Raw genomic sequence first — 17041 nt, 5'->3', positions numbered from 1 at the left:
CCATCAAGGTTGTGTCATCTGCATATCTGAGGTTGTTGATATTTCTTCCGGCAATCTTAATTCTGGCTTGGGATTCATCCAGCCCAGCCTTTCGCATGATGAATTCTGCATATAAGTTAAATAAGCAGGGAGACAATATACAGCCTTGCCGTACTCCTTTCCCAATTTGGAACCAATCAGTTGTTCCATATCCAGTTCTAACTGTAGCTTCTTGTCCCACATAGAGATTTCGCAGGAGACAGATGAGGTGATCAGGCACTCCCATTTCTTTAAGAACTTGCCATAGTTTGCTGTGGTCAACACAGTCAAAGGCTTTTGCATAGTCAATGGAGCAGAAGTAGATGTCTTTCTGGAACTCTCTGGCTTTCTCCATAATCCAGCGCATGTTTGCAATTTGGTCTCTGGTTCCTCTGCCTCTTCTAAATCCAGCTTGCACTTCTGGGAGTTCTCGGTCCACATACTGCTTGAGCCTTCCTTGTAGAATTTTAAGCATAACCTTGCTAGCATGTGAAATGAGTGAAATTGTGCGGTAGTTGGAGCATTCTTTGGCACTGCCTTTCTTTGGGATTGGAATGTAGACTGATCTTCTCCAATCCTCTGGCCACTGCTGAGTTTTCCAAACTTGCTGGCATATTGAGTGTAGCACCTTAACAGCATCATCTTTTAAAATTTTAAACAGTTCAGCTGGAATACCATCACTTCCACTGGCCTTGTTATTTGCAGTGCTTTCTAAGGCCCATTTGACTTCACTCTCCAGGATGTCTGGCTCAAGGTCAGCAACCACACTACCTGGGGTGTACGAGACATCCATATCTTTCTGGTATAATTCCTCTGTGTATTCTATACAGATGTACCACAATGCATAAGGAGGAAATTTAGTGTCCTCCAATAATAATAATAATAATAATAATAATAATAATAATAATAATAATAATTTATTTTTTCTCTTTCTCCTCTTGCCCTTTCCCTTTTTTGTTATTGCCTTCCTTCTGGGTCTGTCCTGGTTAACATATCCTTTCACCTAGTTTTCCTCTTGGTTGGAAGATTTCAGTTTCAGCTTTATATATATAGATCTGGTTTGCTTAGCCAGAACTTAGCACAAATCAGCAGGTTCCTGGGCTGAAGATCACAGCTGCTGCCCTTCTCCCCTGGTCCTGGGGCTGTTTGGCTTAGTGTTACTTTTCAAAGCTGGGCCAGTGGTTTGTCTCACTCCAGACAATCTGCAAGCCGCCATCAGTGTTTGTTCTTGGGTTATCACTTGTGATTTGTCTGGGAGGACACAAACCATGAGTTTGGGTTCAGATGTAATGCTAAGCCAAGCCATGGCTTAACCCTGGGTAGTGAGGCAGCAGCAGGACTGAGGGAGAAGTGCTAAGGGGAATCGGTTAAAGGGAGTGTTGAGGATGAAGAGTGGACATGGCAACATTGCAGCTCCTCTTATTTACAGCATTTCTGCACCACAGTGGAAAGTTCTGCTTAGTTTTTTTTTTATCAATAAAATGTTAATAGCAACAAAAATCAACTATTTCCCCACAGTACTGGGTTAAAACATAACAATCAATTATTTGTAAATAACCAGGTTTATTACCTATATGTTGCCAGGAAACTACGCATCCTTTTTAAAAATATGAATTCTGTTAATGATTTTAACTGAATTGGCTTAATTGTGTGGTAAATATGTTGGACATGGCTTTTCTTTATAATAGATGATTAACAAATATTGTAAATCAGCATTATATCTTGCTGTTTGCTAGTCGGTTGAGGTTTCGTCTTTGGTTAGATGCACTAAAGTACATATCAAAACTGACTCGGTCCAAGACAGCCTCCTCGGTTTAATGTGCTCCTAGCTTTTGGAGACTAATGTGTTAACTTGCGCTTCCTTGACGTGGTGCTGTAGAAATTTTTCTTCATCCACCTCCCATGCTTTAAAAATTGTTCTGAACATTGGTTTTAGATTTCCCCCACCCACCTTGATTATGTTTTGTGCAGCTGCATTAATTAGACCCCAATTGTGAGCATCACGAGAGATTTAAATATAAAAGAAAAAGAAGCATGTGACAATACATTTTGCTGTGTAGTTGCATTCCCCCCTTCCATTTCTTTGTCTTAAATATATTCTGTGTTTAATTTGTTAAATATATTCTTTGTTTAATGCTTAATTTCCCAGATGTTGGGACTCATGCCTCATTCAAAAACTGTACGCTCCAACATACGATCCCTTTTCTTTAATGCTAGATGAGAAAGGGTTGCCTATGATGATTTGGAGGGCGGAGGGAGGTGAATACGGCCTGCCCTTTCCCACAGTGTGTCCTGTCTGAAAACCAGTGAGCCCAGGAGGGACGGCTTATGACTCAGTGGCACATCTCTGGGTAGGGCTGGAAGAGAACCCTGTCTGAAATCCTGGAGACCTGTTGCCAATCAATTTTATCTATTTATTTATTTATTGCATTTATACCCCGTATTTTTCTCTAAGGAGCTCAAGACACGATTCTCTCCCTCCTCATTTAATCCCCACAACAACCCTGTGATTTAGGTCTAGCTGCAAGGCACTGAGTGGCCCAAGGTCACCTGATGAGTTTCATGGCCGAGTGGGGATTTGAACCCTGGTCTCTCAGCTCCCAGTCGAACACTCTAACCACTGTACCACTCTGGCTCTCAATCAATGTAGACAATGCTGAGCTAGATGGACCCAACAGTCTGACACCGTACAGAGCAGCTTCTTGTCTTCCTATTTTCCTATCCCCTTTTGCTCCCAGCTCATTATGTACTTCAAGCTCAGCCTTTTATCATAAGAAGAGAATACAGATGGATTCCTCCCCTCCCTTCTAAATAGATGTCTTCCCCCCATCCTTTTCTTCTGAAGCTCAGGGAGCTCTACAGCCAGAGGAAAGAGCTCTGGTGGGTGGCTTGTGATGTGGGCCCTGTACGACTGTCAGTTGCGTTGCCAGGAGTTCTTTTCCTTCCTTGGCATGTACTGTTTAACCTGCCTCTGGATAGTAACAAGGGTCTCATCAGAAGCTCAAGAATGTGTGTAGTCATGGTAAACAATGAGCTCTCAGAGGGGACAGAGCTGGGAGAAGAATGGGCATTCTGTCACACTCCCTGCAATCTCTCAGCTCCTTGGAGACCAGGCGTAACCTGTGGAATGAAAGCACCTGAGAGGCTGGAGGTGGAGAGAGCAAAGAAAGGGAGGAGGCAGCTGGGGACTAAATTAACCGGTGCCTCACAATATTAGGGGCACACAATAGGACATCTCCTACGACTTGCGTTTTAGAAACTAGAAACTCACACCCCCAGCTGCCATGGAACAAAACTGCTGGGGGCTCACAACGTTCTTGCTGACTGAAGGCCTCACAAAAGCCTTATAATGTCAGAGACTCAGAGCACGTATATAATCTGTGAGATTTTTGATGTCCAGTTTTACACACAGTTTTGCTATTCAAAAGGAGGCAGTGAAAGCTTGTGGATGCCCTAAACCTAAAGGCTGATAAATCACCCGGGCAGTTTTCAAAGCACAGGTACTTTAAGCTCATAAGGGTAGGCCAGCCGGATATTTCAAATGTACAGGAAGCTGCCTTATACCAAGATAGAGCACTGGTCCATCTAGCTTAGTACTGCCTACACTGGCTGGCAGCAGCTCTCCAGGATATCAGGCAGGAGTCCTTTCCAACCCTAACTGGAGAGGCCATGGGTTGAACCCATGCTCTTTTTCAAGAAAAACATGTGCTCTACTACTGAGCTATGGCCCTTGCATATACCAGTGAGATTGCCAGTGTGATATAATTTTACTTTTCTTTTTTAGCAGACAGGAATTATAGCCAAATTCCCCTAAAGGGCATCTTCATTGCATCCTGAGAATAAAGCTTGGTAGCGCGTCCTCCTCTGACAGCCAAAATAGTGGATAGCAAGCTATTAAAAAAGTAGGATTTCCATCTCTCCTAATTTTCATGCTGTTTTAGACAATAGAAAACAGCTTTACACAGTCCAGCTCAAAGGTCCATCTAGCTTAATTATAATCTTCTGTACTGAGAAGGTACCTGGGAAAACGGATAAGAGCCTTTCTCTTCTCCTTCTTTCAGTTGAAGATGTATGTTGGGAAAAAGCAATGGAATAAATATGCAGAGAATGCTGCAGCTGAAGATGCATTGCAAAAACATCATCTCCAAAAACATCATCTCCAAAGAGAGATTTTATTCCATATTTTTTTTTTGGACTATGCACTATTCTCCTCCTCATACTAGCCAAGTTTTATTTAATGCTCCCACTTGAGATCTGATACGGATGTTTTGACTAGGGGATATGCAAGCTTTCTCTGGTTCACTCAAAAAATGCCTTGAGCTTTTGAAATGTTCAAGCTGAATGCCGGGGGGGGGGGGAGCCCCTGAGGTCTCTTCAAGCATTTAACTTTGAACACTTGAAAAGCCCAATATCCTGCTGCTCTGCCACCCATTCTGCCAGTCCTCCCACCCATGGGTGTCCATGGGTGTGGACAGAAGACAAGGAGACAGTTGCCCCCTCCCAGATCTCAGGACTCTTCCTCATTGACTGAAATGGGGAAATCAGCAAATACCTTTGACCTTTTTTCTTTCTTTTTTACAGAATTGGTCAACATTAGCAGGCATGGCAAGGCCTTTAGAGATCATCTTATGAGATCAAGTCTGTCAAATTCTACACAACTAGATACAAAGTGTGTGTGTGTGTGTGTGTGTGTGTGTGTGTCTGTGTGTGTGTCTGTGTGTCTGTGAGACACCTTGACAAAGTTTGAGGCTTTTTAAAAAAAGAGAGAATAAAAGAAATGACTGTAACCTTTTAAATGAATCAGATGAAATGGTGTCAGTATTGGAATAAACAACCTGGGTACAGAAAGTTTCAGTACGTGACATTTTAGAACTGTGTATCATCATTCTTGCCACCATCCATTTTCTTCACTGCCACCACCAAGGGACTAAGGCTGCAGCCCTACGCCAGCTTACCTAGGAGTAAACCTAGCTGAACTTAATGTGCCTTCCTTCTGAGTAGGCATGTACTGTATAGGAATGTGCTGTGAGGGGCAGCATTGGGATCCTGCAGGATCTGCATTTCATGTTTATCTTGCAAGTCTATCCAACTGAATCATGAAAAAGTTTTCAGGCAGACACCAGAATTGTGAAAGGTTGTCCTCAACTTAGATCTGTGAACTTCATGGAAAGTGGATTAGTGCCAGCTATTCACAGAGTTGAGTTCTGATGACATAAGCTAGGTACTTTCCATGCATTTTCTAGGAATAAGAGAATTTTTAAATGGGGCTAGTTTAGCCTAGCAATGAGTAGTCTTTCTGGACTTCACATCTCAATGTTACCAAAATCCCCTCTCCTCAAACAGGTTTCTTATTTCCATATCTGAAGTTGTGGGGAAGACATTATGGACTCCCAGCCTTCCTTGCCTAATCTGATTCTTTGGGCACATTAATGGTATATTATCTGTTGTGGGACTTAATCTTCTTTGCCAGGCTGAAGTGGTGGCAGCATTTCCAGCTTTCACAGTGCAGTGTAGTCTACATGAGGCTTACACCCATGTAAGTGCATAAGCTTTTCTTAGCGCACATTGGCTACAAGCATTACTTAAAGGTGTATTGGTGGTTCAGTGGTAGAATTCTTGACTGCCATTCGGGAGGCCCAGGCTTAATTCTTGGTCAATGCAACTCTCATTTGAGCGACCCTCAACTGGCACAGGGTGTCGCTAGATCTGGCTATTAACCAGAAGTATGGCAGTTTGAGCCCACCCAGGGACGGCTGTGGGCAGGGAGTTGGACTAGATGACTATTGGGGTCCCTTCCAATACTACAGTTCTTTGATTCTGTGCTCCTAAGATCAATGAAATAAATGGGCTTGGATGCACCTGACTATATGTTGAACTGAGACGTCTAGGTCAACAGAGTTAATGGAGGAATTAAGTGCTGTGGCTGGTAGGAGTGGGAGGTTTGGAAGACACATTCTTAACTACATTCTCCTCCAGTTCTGAAGTTCCCCTGTGGGACGTCTTAAAAGCTGTGTGCAAAAATAAAAAGTATGCGCCCAAGCAATCCAAATCCTGCACCAAGAAAAACTGAATACGTTTAGGGTGGAGTGGGCCCAAACCCGTTGACCTTCTTCCATGCAGGGACCATCCTTGCTGAACTTCAGACCCATGACTAAGACCTGCTTGTTCCAGCAGGCATGTTAATGTAGTGTTCAGTTTTCTGATAAATTTGCATTATTCTGTTATTTCCTTCTCTGTATGTTCTGTTTTTATGTACCCTGCTTAGAAATGGGAATGATTAAGTGGTATATAAACGTCATAAATAAATACAATATTCCACCTTTCTGCCAAGGAATTCAAGGTGGCCTGCATGGTGTTCTTCCCCTTCTCGTTTTGTCATCACAACAACCTTGTGAGGCAAGACTAAATAAAGTCCCATAGCCTAACCTGCCTCACAGGTGTGCTGTCAGGATAAATGCTCTCTTTGAACTTTCTGTTTACTATTTTAAAGCACATTTTATACCATCCTTCCTTCAATGACCTCATGGAATTGTTCTTTCCTACCCTTATTTCAAAGGGACGCAGGTGGCACTGTGGTCTTAAACCACTGAGCCTCTTGGGCTCACGGATCAGAAGGTGAGCTCCCATTGCTCAGTCCCAGCTCCTGCCAACCTAGCTATTCGAAAGCACGTGAAAAAGTGCAAGTAGATAAATAGGTACTGCTCCGGTGGGAAGGTATATGGCATTTCCATGTGCTGCTCTGGTTTTGGTGTTCTGTTGCGCCAGAAGTGGCTTAGTCATGCTGGCCACATGACCTGGAAAAACTGTCTGCGGACAAACGCCTCTAAAGCAAGATGAGCGCCGCATCCCCAGAGTCTTCCGTGACTGGACTTAACGGTCAGGGGTCCTTTACCTTTACCTTTTACCTACCCTTACTTACAATAATCCTGTTAGGTAGATTAGGTTGGGGGACAGTGACTGGTCCAAGGTCATCCAACGGACAATCCAGATGTCATCCAGATGACAATCTAGCCACTATAACAGCCTTACCCAACCTACTGCCTACCAGATGTTTAGCTGGGACTACAACTCCCATAACCCCAGGCCAGCATAGCCAATAGTCAGGGATGGTGGGAGTTGTAGTCCAACAACATCTGGAAGGCACTAGAGGTTGGGGAAGACTTCACTGCACCATACTAGCTCTCCGTTTTTCTTTTGTGCACTGGAAATAAGACCGTGTAGGAGGGTACCAGAAGAACAGAAGAACTTTAAAATTCTGAGGGACTTGCCTGCATTTGGTCAATAGAAAACATAAACGTGTTCTCAGTCATTGACAATACACTGATCTAAGCTATTAAGGCATTTGTTATCAGTGGGGGGAAATTCTGGTAGCTGTTGGAGGCTAGCTCTGCTTCTTGGGTCCCATAATCCAGAGACCACATCCTCTTAAGATATATCTCCCCACAATGCCTCTACCCCCCTAAAAAAAAGTTTTTGTGATAAAGGAGCCACAGCAGAGGATCTTCGCAAGGCAGGAGTTTAAAAAGCACATTCAGTACCAGAAGATCTAGGCATCCAGTCAAATATTTCCTTTGTTTGCCCCTTGTCCAGCTGCCAGTAAAGCCCTTTTGGAAAAAAGAAACTCATCCACCAGCTTCAATGTTCTCAGGATGCTAAGCCAGGACTGAATGGATTTTGCAAGGTGCTTAGTCACAGCAAGGGGGAAAAAGCTCATAATAAAAGAGGGCTCTAAGGCATAGCGGAATATTGATGCTGTCACTTCAATGGTTGGGCGAGTGATAAAAGGCAGGGATAAGTGTCTGTATCTCATCCTTAAAAATCTCGAGGCTGGGAAGGCGCTGCCTGTTTGGGGCAGGGAGAGGCTGTAGGGCAGGGAAACAGCTGTGACCAGACAGGGATGGGTGAGCCCTTTCTGCCATGCCTCCACAGAGGAGGAGAGGCCTTCCAAAACAGGGGGAGCTGGGGGGGAGGGGAGCTTACACCCCAGGTTCTTGGCTGCAACAGCTTAGCAGGAGGGACATGACTAATACACATCCCACTGGGGGAGTTAGATCAAAGGCAGTGAAGTAGATACAAGAGGTTTCTGCTTCACAGGATCTGGTTAAATAGAGCCTTTGTTACCAGGGCCCTCCAGAGTCAGGAATGGAGAAATACCTGATCTCTCCCAGCCTCCCCCCACCCGGCCGCCTCCACCACCGCCAAGAGCCTTGATGCGGAATCAGTTCAAGTATGAAGCACAACAGTAGCTGCTTGGCTACTGCCGGAGGAACCTAGAGGGAGGGGAGAGGAGGGGGGAGATGACGGGAAGGGAGGGGTCCTGGGCTTCACACACACACAAAATGAGTCAGGTTTAGTTGGACACACAGCTCAGATTTCCAAAGCTGGAGTGGAAAGCAGCGTGCTCAGGGCTAGCCACCAGCTGGATTGCCTGGGTGCTTACAAGCGGGACAATCTTTTCCTGAAGCTCTGATGGGAGGTCTAGGAAGGACAAAGCCTGGCCTGGCTTCTTGTCACCAGCTTGAGGGCTTGATGCTTCTACCTGGTGCTGTCCCTAAGGCCTGCATCCTTCCCACCTGCCTGCCTTGGCACCCTCTCTGCTGCCAGGGGGTTTTGTCTGCTGAAGGTGAGATCATCTGCGTCTAGTGGTCAGACCAGAGACTTCAGAATAAGTCTCAGGTTCGGTCCTTTTCATTTGGAGAGGGGTGTGTATGTTGTATGTGCAGCGTGGCGACGAATGGTTTGGCAGCAGGGGGAGAGTGGAGGTGGTGGTGAAAGGTGTGAGCGCTTAGAGAGACCAGGTTTGAGACCACTCTGGTTCGTTTATGCCTTGACCCACTGTATCTACCCTTACAACTAATACATGGGGGATGAAGTGTGGCAAAAGAGCTGGAGGGTTTGTCGGCTTTCTGTGTACGTTTAGGTGCAGAGCGTGCACCTATTCTTTTATTCTTTTTCACACAAAATATTTCTATACTGCCTTTCATTTGAAATCGCAAGGCGGTTTACAGTAAAAAGAATAAGAACAAATAAATATTAAAATTATGATACAGACTAAAACAGCGGCCGACAGACCAGTGAAGGAATAAAATTAAGAAATACAACCAACTGGTACAAATGACCAGCAAACATTAGAGAAATTAACTGAGTTTTTAGCAAGTGCAAAAAGGCCTTTAGACGGGAGATGGCTCCATAGAGAAGACTAATCTGCGTTAGTGATTGAACATAGAGTTGTAGGTCATTTGAAGCTAATTAATCTGGAATAAAAGGCTATGACTTTTGGTGCTTTCACAAATGATGCTAAGATGACTTTTTGTGCATTGAACAAGCTGCATGTCCCACTAAATCCAGTGGTCTTTATTCACAGGTAAGTATGAATACTGTTTGTAGTTTAAGGTTTTGAACACTTGCTTGGGACTAAGCTCCAATGAACTTAGTGGGACTTTCTTCTGAGCAAGCATATATGATTGTACTGTTAGATGGGATGTCCTGTTGTGATTAATGGTGCCAACATGCCATATTTAATATATGAGCTCAGTCAAAGCAGGTTTTTAAATTTGGTTTATAATGGGAAATCCAAAAATGTTCAAGCATCACTTGTGAAACTGGCCTTTATGTATGCATTGCTGAAATTCCCTTCAGGCTGTATCTATGCATGTACAATTGTTTGTCTGAAAGGGTGTACACTTGATGACTTGTACAGCCAACTATTGAGTACACAGACTGCACACCCACTGAACATTATGTTACATGAGAATAACTGTGAGCATACAGCTCAGCTATTTGTGTACACAGGTACACATATAGTACCCTTGATGAAGGTAATGCCTGAACACCCCTACTGAGAAGGCAGAAGGAGCAGAATGGGAGGTCTCCATTTTTTCTTTTCCCCTCTGTACAACCATAGTGCAGAATACTGCCACCTTTGACTATGTAGGCCGTAAAGTAAAGGAGTCACTTCCACTGCCATACTTGCTCCTGGTGGTTGCAGGGCTGGTAGCAGTGATATCATCAGGATAGGTCTCCGGGGCAGAAGTCCAGGACACCATGAATCTGAATGAATGGGAGAGGAGGACCCAAAACACTGTGGGCTTAGCTAACCACATTTTATTTTATTCTTTAAGTAAGGGATATAACACACATCACCATTTAAAAGAGAGCAGTCCCCCTAAATATATAAAAGTTCAGAGTCTAAAATTACCTAACTGCACTATGAGCTGGTAGAAGTGGGAAGTTTCCAGAGAGACCTCACTTTAAGCTTGCATGACACTTCTGGAAAACAGGAGCTGCACTCTATGGTTCATTCCCATGACCTTTTAGTGGGGGGAAATATATCGTACATATAGCATATTATGCATGCCCTGAGGATACCACATAAGGCTGCTGCCCATACAAATGCAGCTAGACATGTAGCTTTCCGGACTGTGTAAAAGGAGAGAATAAAGTTAACAGATGTTGCAGTGAAATGGAAGGTGCATGTATAAGACAGAGATCCTCTTAGCAGCTGTTGGAATTATGACTGGACATATAGTTTGAAACACAGAGCATGCACAGAAGATTACAGCTTTGTACTGACTGTTCTATAGGACATTGTCCATGATACATGACCTTATAAAAGCATATGGTGAGGGCACTCACAGCCGTGTCTCCTGTGATCGACACAACCAAACCACCCTAATTTCTGCACTTAAATGAACCATGAACTAATCAAAGTTTTAAAACAAAAATGTTAAACAAGAAAGGGGTTTTTGTGTTGTGTTCGTTCATGATCAATTCAGCTTTTTTTAGCACTATGGAGTGAGCTAGTGAGAAGCACCCTGCAGCTGTGAAAGGTATGCATATTTATTTATTTCCCCATCTTCCACCAAAGAGATCAAGGCACTGTACATAGTTTTGTCTCTCTCTCACACACACACAGAGAGAGAGAGAGAGAGAGAGAGAGAGAGAGAGAGAGAGAGAGAGTTCTCACAACAATCCTATAAGGTAGACAGACTGAGAGACAGTAACTGACCTAAAATCAACTTTGGCTGAGCTTCATGGCTGAATGGGAATTTGAATCCAGGTCTCTCCCCTTAAGCCAAACACTTCATCTACCACATCATACTGGCTGTCATGTATTTGTGATGGGTGTTTATGGATGATGGGGATCATTCATCTGAGCTTGCCTAGATTTTGCAGGTCATGCACTGGACATCTTCCCAGCACACACAGACACACACACACGATGCTGCTTATTGCTCTCATAGAGGTAATGACTTTCCTATAAATACACATATATACATACTTTTTCTGGCTTTGGAAATGAATAGTTAGGTCAGAATTGAGAGCTCATGTGCTCAATAGCCAGTAATGTTAGACAAAGTCATACCAGATGTTCCACATTGTAGGATGCAAGGTTCGCTGCCGAGACAGACAGACAGACAGACAGAGCGCGCTAGCTTTCTGAGGTTGCTTGAAAATAGCAGTTTCAGAAGTCTTGGGAAAAAAGATGGATGTGGAAGTTCTTCCTCTACCAGCCATCCTCCTGTCTTGGTTAAGTTAGTAAATAAGCACTGTTGTTGAGCAAGCATGAGTCAGAGCAGTGTTTGTACAGAGAGAAAAGTAAAAGGCAGAGAGCCAAACCTTCAGCTGGCCAAACTCATGTAAGTTCATTGATTTCCACAGGCGCTCGGCAGATTTAGCCCACAAATCCCATCTTGAGCACAAGGTGCAGACACATTCATTAAAGAGCAGGAACTGTTCCCATCTGTAGGAAGGAGCACTGGGGAGATTTTGTTCTTCTCTAATTAAAGCATTTTCCTTATTCCAAGAGCCCTTCTTTCTTTTTGTAGTTTCCCCGGCCTGAGCACCGAGAGAGGTTCCTTTGAAAAGGCAGCTGAGGAGAGAGACCATCCACCTGAAACGCGGGAGGCGGAAATCGTACACTCAGGGCAACTCTCTTTATCCCTTTTGTCTGGGAACTACAAAAAGAGAGAGAGAGTCTTGTTTTGTACACCTTTCAGAGCTCCACAGGCTGGCATTCATTCATTCCGGGCCATTTTCATGAGTGATGCTTAAATCAGGTCTCGCATTTCTTGTGTCTGTAAATGGAATTAAAACCTACATTGACTGGAAAATGTACATTTGGTTTAAAAAAAGTATTTCCCCCTCCCTTTCTGACTTGCATAACATTCACAGAGGACACATTTCAGGCTGAAAGGCAGCATTGCATATTTGTGCAAACAACTCAAGTTGTGGACTTGTATTCAAAGTAGCGTTTTTCTTATATGCCTGCTGCCTGCCATGCCTACAAAGGGCCATTTGAAATGCATGCTTGTGGGAAAATGCTGGAAAATAATTCACTGCTGAAAGAATAGCAAGTGGCTTCTTTTTCACTGATGTATTATCTTTCCGTATCTTACAGAAAATTGCCAGCAGTTGTGCGCCTCTGCATGAGCCGCGGAGCATCATACACATAAAACCTATAGTTGTGAGCATAGGGAGTGCATATCTGAAATTGGCCTTGCTTGCCTCACCGTGTCTTGTAGGAAAAATACAAATGCAGAACAATTGGGCTACAGTAAATTTTCAAACTCAATTTGGCATATCCTGATTTCACTGTGCAGCATGGTGCAATGTTACTCAAATGTAGCCAGCTGTGACTGGTTTGGGGGCTATTTGTCATATAATACTTGAGCTGGCTTTTTCAGAGGCTTGGCAATTCCTCTTCCCTTTGTGTCATGGTTAGCAAACAGGTCCCTTGCAGTGCTGTTTCATGAAAGGGGCAACGATCAAGCAAATTATACATGTTTATACGTGCAAATGTTTAAAATGTAAACTTTTAAATTCTTAAGAGAGATTTTTGAATTGAATTGGAGAATCTGAGGTGAATACAAAAAGATTTGAAGGTTGATTTCAAATTTAATTCATCCAGTGAAAATATCTGGGCTCAATCCTAGAGACTTGCACTATATGATCTTTGTCAAATCCATTTTACTCCTCTTCTTTCAGGAGAGTTTGGAGTGCATCATTATTTTCAGAAGTTCTTCAAAGTACAGCCAGTTTCCCAAGTGTCTAGCAGTCAACATGCTCTGCTGATCCTTTAGCCAAATCCTAGCAGTGCTGGATACTTTTATATGGGCTGTGCTATCTGGCTCCACATGTGCCTGGGGGGCTTGCTGGAGCAATCAGGAACTTGTGGATTTCACTTTTGAATTTATTGAGACTCATTCTAAGATATCTCCTGCTCTGCAAAAGCAGGATGAGGCCACTAAAAGCTTATCTCAAGAGATGAGCGCAAACAGACAAAGGAAATTTCATTAGGGCTGAGCTTAGAGTAGACTGGAAACTATCAAAGTGGATCAATTACTGAGGACATGACTAGCCAAGGTAGCATTTCCTGGAATGCCTCTGTAATGTGGAACACTGGAGACACAGTCAAGGTGGCCCCTTTTCATCCCCTTCTTTTGTATTTTTCTAAAGTCGTTCCGCTTATCCTCCTTAAGCCCTCTGCTGTGGTCTATGGCTTTTTATTCCTATGTGATTGCTTTTCATAACTCATGTAGGGCTAAAAGCCATGGGCTACACAGAGAAATAATCCACTTTCTTGGGCACCTCAGCAAAGCTGTGTGAAATACAGATCCCTTAATGCTATCCCTCCTTCGTTTAATAAAACCAAACATCCATATTTATTTGTAACCAACGGTGAATGAAAAAGAGGCTAGGGTATAGCGAGGCTTAGCTGGGTGAATGTGGCAAGGAATACTTAGCAAATGAATGTACAGAGGTGAAGGGACTGGTCTCTATACTTCTGGGTTTCTTCTTTCCATCCAGAGGTCTGAACAGCCACTGCGGTGCTCAGGATACAGCTCAGTTGTTGTGAGATGTTTCCTTTTTTAAGAAAAACACACACCAAACCTCTGCTTTCAAACCCAGGGCCCAAAGATTCCATTGCCTCGCAAAAAGCCCATCATAATAAATGCTCTGAGCAGAATGCAGAGCCATTTCCATGAAAGATACACCGAGTGATGGTAGTTAACTAGGCGCGCCGAGAGCAGCTACCAGGTAATTAGAGACACTTTCTCACAGTCAGGTTCCACAGGTGTCCCAGCCAACAGCTGAGGGAAGCTAAGAAATCGAAAAGTTTGACTTTTCAGCCCACAGCACAGTTACAATAATTTTTAGACCAGCACTCCGGAAGACATGGATTTCCTGCCACTAGGGAATCTGCAAATGAAAACTGCTTCCTTTTAAAAGTGCACACCAGCCACATAAAAAGCCCTCCTCCTCCTTAATATGTATGTGGTGCCAAATTCCTGGGTACAAACATACATGTGGAGTTCTGATTTCTGATGACATTCTCACAGCAGAGTCCTAAACATGTTTCTTATGTCCCACTGAGTACAACGGATCTCCCTCTGCTTAAGAAGGATTGTTGCTTTTAAGCATACTCTGCCAAAAAGGCAATCAGCTGAATTTTGATAGCATATTGTTGGAGAGAGCCACTTCACGGGTACATTTGGAGAGCCTGATATGCCAAAATCTGGGCATTTTAGCATGGTCTTATCAGCTTCTCAACCGGCTTCCCTAGCTGTGCCTTTGGCAGCCGTTGAGTGTCCAAACACCAGCAGGTGATAATATTTATCTACATGCTGTTATATATATAAAAAATCACCTGCTGATTTCTGCAGACAGGAGCAGCCGATAACACTTTCCTCCGGGCTATAAAAAGTTCCACCTGCTAATTTTTGCAGATCAAGCAGCTAATAAAAGCAAATGTGGCAGACTAAGCCAGTTTGGGGTTTTCTGGTCAGTTGGCAATCCAGCTGTGGTTAGTGCCTCTGAGAAGCACATGTTGCTTACTGTAAACAGCTGCCAATCTTATCACTGAATGACTGGGTAGTTGTGTATTTGTGTATGGATAGGTTATTTTGAAAAGTGGGTGGATGGAGGTCTTCCTCCACCTCCTACTCCTTTATATCTAGGCGTATGATATCTGAGACTTCTTTCTAACACGACCACCCTAGAAAATGCGCCTCTGCTCCTATGGCAGACACTCCCTTTGTGTGCTGCAGTGCCAACTGCAAAGGTCATACCACACACCTGCTTTTCTGATTGTATTTCTCGTCGCGGTGAATGAAGGGGACTTGGATGGCCAGTGCCTAATTAACTAGCAATAATAGGAAAAGGGATGGAGGGGGATAAAGAACCCATTTAACCAGCTTCTTTGTTGCAAACCAAAATGTTTTCTTGTGCTGGGAAAGTAATGAGCAAAATCCCCTTTGCCTTTAGCCGAGCCTGAATTGGAACAAAACCCCTATGGAATGTACAGGCCTGTTTTCGCTTTTTCCGCCCCCCAATTGTATCTCTTAATGATCAGGGCAGCTGCATCTGGGGCCCAGGAGCTTTTGAAGGCCAGATGGTCAACATTAATGAAAAGGATTGAGGAGCAGCTCTTCTCAAACCCTCAACCTTCCCTGTGTGGCACTTGCTCACTTCTGCTACTTTCTGATCCCCAAGTTAGTTCATCTGGAAGAGGTAGCCAGTACAGTCCATTAAAATGATGATGATGATGATAGAATCCATAGGGACAGTAATCCTTTTATGAGGATCAAAGGGGCACTTCCAGACTGAATCCCATCCCAAAATAATGACAACCACATACCAGCAAATTCAGGTTGTGTAATTAAAGCTGGTTTAGAGCTCCTGTAGAACAAACTTGCTTCCCCAAAGGACTCTGCAGTAAGGGAAGGGATGGGGAAATGCAGTGGAAAGTGTGTGGCAACTTTTGCTTTGTCACAATGTCATCAAGCCTCTCCACAAACCAATCAGAATGAATGCTCAACAACTAGGTTATCTAGAAGCACCCTAGAACTCTGTACAGTGTGTATTCTGGGGCTTGACAGCTGGCTAGGAAAATGACCCACTTGGCCAACTCTTATGTCTTTAAAGGCAGCTAGCTGCCTTTCAGTAGGTGAAGCTTTTCATGACCATCAGACATGTATTATTGGTGTTTCATGTCTGCTGATGAAGGTGCTGTTAAATGCACAGGAGCAGTGGCCAGTAAATAAGTAGCAATCCTGGCTGGAACAGAGAAGAAAAGAAGATCTTCTCTTGCGGTGGGAGTGGGGGAATATATTAGCTGAATCTGTGTCTAGCACTAAGCAGGACTCACAAAACCCTTGTAAAGCAGACAATGAACTAAACTGATAATCTGGTGATCTCTGTAACAGCCAAGCAAGATATTGATTTTAGAAACAACATGCTAAGCATACAGGGACAATAGAATCGGAATTGAGCAGTGTTGCTGAGTGGTTGCAGGACTGCATATAGTTCCACCTTAGACAGCCCCATCTCAGATGGCAGAAGGTCTGGACTGCGTATTCTAATTGCTTGTAATTGTAATGCTTCTCCTGCTAATCTAAGAGACAGGGATAATTTGTTTCTTTGTTTAATTAAATATTGAGCGCCCGACATCCTTTTTTATATTCCAGACACAGGAGACAGGCAATTGTTTGTAAGAGCAAATTTTTATATTCGTATATCAACAGATTCAAGAAACAGTAAGTGAGGTTGTCCCCAATAAATATTAGTTTGTTTAGCAGAGAGGCTCTGAACAAATTTATCACCAAGTTTTTGTAATGTAGGTTAGATCTTTGTCCCTCACACTTTGTGTCGCTCTTCTTTATGCTATTGATTTTCCTTTTAGCAAAGCAGATACCAAAAGAAGCACTCTGTTCCTGCAATGCGCCCATCGGACGGCAAGGACGGCAAGAGAAAGCGTTTCGTTTTGTGTAGGGCTTTGTCAATAGGATGGGTAAATTAGTGTGACAATGTCATCTAATGGTTGAAATTATAGGGGGAAAGGGAGGGGAACCTTAATGGAATACGTGAGCCATTGCCCCCAAATTGTACCCAAACCATAAGTATATGAAAAAGTCCTGCTGGATCAGATCCAGATGCAATCTAGTCCAGCACTCTCAGAGCTGGCACAAGGCTTTAGGGACCCCTGCATGGTGTTGCTGGAGGTGCCTCTCATTCCCTCACA

The 17041-nt window shown here is 43.6% G+C and overlaps 1 protein-coding gene across 8 annotated transcripts in view; it reads left to right on the top strand.

Moving 5' to 3' along the window:
• Positions 1-17041, top strand: part of BLACAT1 (BLACAT1 overlapping LEMD1 locus) — an 80558-nt gene that overhangs the window by 45980 nt on the left and 17537 nt on the right. For 2 of the 8 annotated variants that reach the window (XM_082228416.1, XM_082228415.1), the window contains exon 1: positions 8350-8641. The exons of 5 other annotated variants lie outside the window; for them this stretch is intronic. The gene's annotated coding sequence lies outside the window, so the exon portion shown is untranslated. Of the gene's footprint in view, positions 1-8349; positions 8642-9361; positions 9383-17041 lie in introns of those variants that run through there. One more of the 8 variants, XM_082228421.1, reaches the window with a different exon arrangement.

The sequence above is a fragment of the Podarcis vaucheri genome, assembly GCF_965113315.1.
Source record: "Podarcis vaucheri genome assembly, chromosome: 6".
Lineage (NCBI taxonomy): Eukaryota > Metazoa > Chordata > Lepidosauria > Squamata > Lacertidae > Podarcis > Podarcis vaucheri.
The sequence above is the reverse complement of the archived record's forward strand: the minus strand, read 5'-3'. Positions and strand labels throughout refer to the sequence as shown.